Consider the following 5533-nt stretch of genomic DNA (forward strand, 5'->3'; position numbering starts at 1 on the left):
GAAGATTTCTGCTGCCATTTTAACACGTATACCCTGGATGTTTTGATCACAGATTCCATCGAAAGACACACCAAGCGCTAGACATTCTATAAACTTTAAAGCGTACACGCCACAGTCACCAACCTGTACGTTTTGAGGGACCTTGGAGACTGTCCTCCTCCTGAAGGTAAACTGTTTGTAAGTAGGTGTACGAATTTCGTGAGGAACGTTCGCGTTCATCATTGCTGGAATCATCCGCGTAAACGCCCTACAAGCATTCAGCATTCTAAGCTCACTCTCTCCGGTTACTTGTCCCACGATGCTATCATAGCAATCAATATGCCTTCTGTTGAGATCCACGTGCAGCGCCACCCAGTGATCGCCTCCAATTTGTGGAGCAATATACAGGTGATCCACATCTTCTATCCACTTCAAATTAGTTTGTTCATCTGATGGAATCAAACCTTTAACTAATTCTTCATAACAATTGCCAGTCATTGTAAAAAACTTGGGTTCGGACTTGAACAACGGATAATGACGGTGAACCATTTCACTGGTGAACCACGGGTCTATAAACGCAATGCGTTTGTTGTGGAATGGGAAGGGATCTCGTTTGTACCTACACCTAAGGACTCTCATAAACGCGCCCAAGTGCTGTACAACAGAAAACTGAGTAGTAAACAACAACGCAGCCATAATGTAATATAAGTCAGACAACGACAACAATAACTAAGACATTAAGATAAACTTACTTCATCAGTAAGCCACCCATATTTACCATATTCTTCTGGCTTCACTGGCCATTCCTTTCGTTCGGTCATTAGCACCCTATAGAATTCAATTTCCATTCCGCCTTTGCCTAACGGGATATTCCTAACAAACAAATAAACACAAGTTAATATAATGTTAACAAGCTGTTATTAACTTGTTAAGCAAAAGGGTCTAAAGGGTCATACTCGGCTTTCTTTAGGTACTCCAAAAGTTTCTGCAACTTCACCGGATCAACAGGTGCCAGAGGATCATATATTCCAGGTCCAGGTGAACAGTTCTTCCTCATGCACGTCAGTCCGTTGTCTCCAATATTAGGGAAAATCCAGCTTGGATGATCTTGTTGTGTATTCAATGCACTCCCATCCGCTGACAGCTTAACACTCTCCAGCCTTAAAGCTTTAATTCTATCAAGCCTAATCTTTTCCTCCTCATCATCCTCAGATTCAGGTTCAAGTGAGTCGGCTTCAGCAAAATACTCGTCTGTAATATCTTCTGCACCAGCTTCTGCACCAGCTTCTGAACCTCCAGGTAGTACAAATTTCAACGGCTTAACACCAGCAGCCACAACAGCAGCAGTAGGATTTGTAGGCGCCCTACCTCTACCTCTACCTCTACCTGTACCTCTACCTGTACCTCTACCTCTACCTCTACCTCTACCTCCACCTCTACCTCCAGCCGCAGCTACTTCTTTAGCCTGCTTTGCCGCAGCTACTTCTTTGGGCTTCTTTAACGCAGCTACTTCTTTGGCCTTCTCTGCCGCCTCTAACTCTTTGGCCTCCTCTGCCGCCTCTAACTCTTTAACATTTCTCCTCGTGGAAGGCCGTCTTTTCGTATCAGCTGGTCTCTTAGTAGCTGGAGACTTCTTAGCATCTGGAGAAGTCAAATAGTTCTTTTCCTGTATATTAAAATTATAATAACTCAGCCTAAACATTCTGAAAAATCAGCCATAAAACAAAGATAAATCAGACATTATAATAACTCAGCCTAAACATTCTGAAAAATCAGCCATAAAACAAAGATAAACCAGACATTACCTTCTCTCCCGCCTCTAACTCTTTGGCCTTCTCTGACGCCTCTAACTCTTTGGCATTTCTCCTCGTGGAAGGCCCTGTTTTCGTATCAGCTGGTTTCTTAGCAGCTGGAGACTTCTTAGGAGAAGTCAAAGAGTTCTTTTCCTGTATATCATAGCGAAGACAATTAAAATTATAATAACTCAGCCTAAACATTCTGAAACATCAGCCATAAAACAAAGATAAACCAGACATTACCGGCTCTCCCGCCTCTAACTCTTTGGCCTTCTCTGACGCCTCTAACTCTTTGGCATTTCTCCTCGTGGAAGGCCCTGTTTTCGTATCAGCTGGTTTCTTAGCAGCTGGAGACTTCTTAGGAGAAGTCAAAGAGTTCTTTTCCTGTATATCATAGCGAAAAAAATTAAAATTATAATAACTCAGCCTAAACATTCTGAAACATCAGCCATAAAACAAAGATAAACCAGACATTACCGGCTCTCCCGCCTCTAACTCTTTGGCCTTCTCTGACGCCTCTAACTCTTTGGCATTTCTCCTCGTGGAAGTCCCTGTTTTCGTATCAGCTGGTTTCTTAGCATCTGGAGACTTCTTAGGAGAAGTCAAAGAGTTCTTTTCCTGTATATCATAGCGAAGACAATTGAAATTATAATAACTCAGCCTAAACATTCTGAAAAATCAGCCATAAAACAAAGATAAACCAGACATTACCGGAACTTTTGGTGGACCTTTTGATGTCTGAAGTTCCTGTCCATGTCCCAGGTTATTTAGTTCCTGTCCCATTTTTAAAGTCTGGTCAGTCGTGCTCTTTGAAAGCACGAGCTCTTTCATCTGTTTGAGGTCCGTCTCAAAAGATCCAAGCCTGGTTTCAATCCTTTCATCCATCTTCTTCTCCAGATTCGCCGATACATTTTCAATGTTCCTATCAACGGTGTCAAACCTTGTGTATAACTTAGAGATCAATTCGTAGAGATCATCTTCCCCAGCATCTTCCTCCTCACTTACCTTTTTTCCTTTCTTCTTCCTCTCCTGTGCAACTCCTTCACTAGTTTCCTGACTGTTGGAAACTTTCATCTTCTGAACTGTCCGCTTCTTTGCGGGAGGAGATTCAGACTCAACAACTGCTTCAGCTTTCTTTTTCTTTTCTTCTTATCACTCCCCTTAACATCCCAAAAACCTTTAACAAACGTATTCAGATGTATGTCTTCGATCAGGCGATCGATTGCTGGGTCGTCTTCTTCTTCTGGCCACGAATGAAATAGGTCGCAGACATTTTCCTTCATAACCATATTAATCACACGCAGCTGTAACATAAGAGATTATGAAACCCATCAGTAAGTTTTAACTCAGTCATTACTAATGAAAGCATAAATCAGTCATTACTAAAACATAACTCAGCCAACACTAAAGCATAAATCATCCATTACTAAAACATAACTCAGCCGTTACTAAACAATAACTCAGCCATAACTACATCATAACTCATCCATTACTAAACAATCACTCAACCAGATATAAACCTTACCTCACCAAGCGCTTTGATCTCTTCAGCAATTGCGGTTTCCAGCGATGAACGTGTACGGTTTCCACCCCATTGAAGCATCGGTATGCCACCATCATTAGCTGATGCATTCCCAAACCGTTCTCCAAAGCATTTGATGGACTCATACGCCCAAGCCTGTAACACGGGTGTAAACCCACTGAGGGTGTACGACTTTCCCGTAGGGTTCAACATCTTTATGGAATCAACAAGAGCTTCAAATGCTGACCGACCCCACGGATACGTCTTCATTGCTTCATCATCAAAAACTCTTTTGGCACTTTCATATGGAATTCTAGAGTTATGATGCAAACCATAAAGTCCAATGTGTTGAAGAAGCAACAGCCCCAACCATTTACGATGATCAAGGTTAACCCATCCCCGGCACACTCTTAATGCTTCCCTGAGTTCAAGTAGCGTTGGACCTGCCCCACCAGGCACTTTCAAAAGTCTGAAGAAATCTTTGTGTTCCTCTTCAAGTTCAAACCGTTCAGTAGGCATTGGGTCTATGTTTAACCCCGTCAGAAAATGAAACTCATTCAACCCAAACCTGATAGGTTGACCGCCGACCACAAACCAAAGCTCCTTCTTATGTACCCTTAACTGGTTACATAGTAGGAAATGAACAACCTTACCAGACCAGACGAATTGGCTATCAACTAGCTTAGAGATTATTCCAATAGGTACTTTCTTCGTTTCTTCCCACGCATCCAGTCCTATTGATTCCCTAATCTGAGGGAATTCTTTCATCCTGAAATTTGTGTTTATATCTCTAGACTCTATTTTAGCGTATAGTCTTGGGGGGTAATCCCTTGCTTGTTCTTCAGAAGAAATAATCACCATCGACATCTGTTATAGTTCATAAGTAAATCATAAAATGAATCAGCCATAACATAAAACAAACTCATACACAAAGCATAACATAACTCAGCCACAAACACATAACTCAGATCTAAAGCACAAAATATCTCAGTCACAACTCATCCGTCAGCAAAATAAAACAAACAGTAAATCAGCCATCGAATCGAATAAATCTAACAAATCAGCCATAAACCCTAAAATAACTGAGCCGCAACATAAAACAAAAAGTAAATCAGCCATCGAATCGAATAGATCTAACAAATCAGCCGTCATTAACAACGGCGACAATCAGCGGTAAATCATTGGAAAAACCCACATTCAGCCGGAAAACTCGAAACTAAACAGTCGACACATACCGGATAGACGAAGACGAAGAAGACGAAGAAGACGAAGAGAGAGAGAGAGCCAATTGAAGAAAGAGAGTGCGACGACGAAGAAAGACGGTGAGAGATGACAGTGAGAGATGACGGCGAGAGATGACGGCGGGAGATTGACGGCAAGAGAGTGGACAATGACAGTATCGCCGGCGACGAGAGACGAGAGTTTCGATAATTTTTTTTTCTCGCGGTTTGTGAATAGTTAAAACTATTCACTTTCCCTCTCTTTGATATAAACGAGAGAAAACAAAACTGTGGATCTAAAAAAAACTGCTTAATGACGTGTTCATTCATATCTGATGTGTATTTTAATTTGTTGATGTGTATTTTTTTTTTTTTACTCAAATTCGGAAAACAAAACCCAAGGGGTAAATTGTAATTACACCCAGGGCACTAAACATTCTAGTAATTTTCAAAAGATTTATAGATTTGAGTAATAAACCAACTTTTGGATAACATTTGAGTAATTCTTTCTTTAAACATTGCAACTTTATATAAACAAAAAGGTGTAAAACAAAAAAGTGCGAAAACTAACGGGTGCCAACATGGAAAACTGGGGATGCGACGAAGAAAAACAATTGTTGGATTGAAACTTTGCAACTTTTGAGATCATTAACAAAAGGTGAGATAATTAATATTACTCAAAGAACAAAAACTTTTTTCAAAGTCCATAAAGATATGTATATATACAAAGTTAAAGACATGTGAAGACAAATTGGTGTGAAACAAAAAGCGGTGAAACAAAAAGATGCAAAAACTAACAAGTGCAATCATTGAAAGGTAAGAGTAAGTAACACAATTGTTGGATCAAAACATTGCAACTTTATATAAACAAAGAGGTGTAAAACAAAAAAAGTGTGAAAACTAACGGGTGGCAACATGAAAAGTTGGGGGTGCGACGAAGAAACACAATTGTTGGATCAAAACTTTGCAAATTTTGAGATCATTAACAAAGGGTGAGATCAATAATGATACTCAAA

This window comes from Camelina sativa, chromosome 15 (assembly GCF_000633955.1).
Source record: "Camelina sativa cultivar DH55 chromosome 15, Cs, whole genome shotgun sequence".
NCBI lineage: Eukaryota > Viridiplantae > Streptophyta > Magnoliopsida > Brassicales > Brassicaceae > Camelina > Camelina sativa.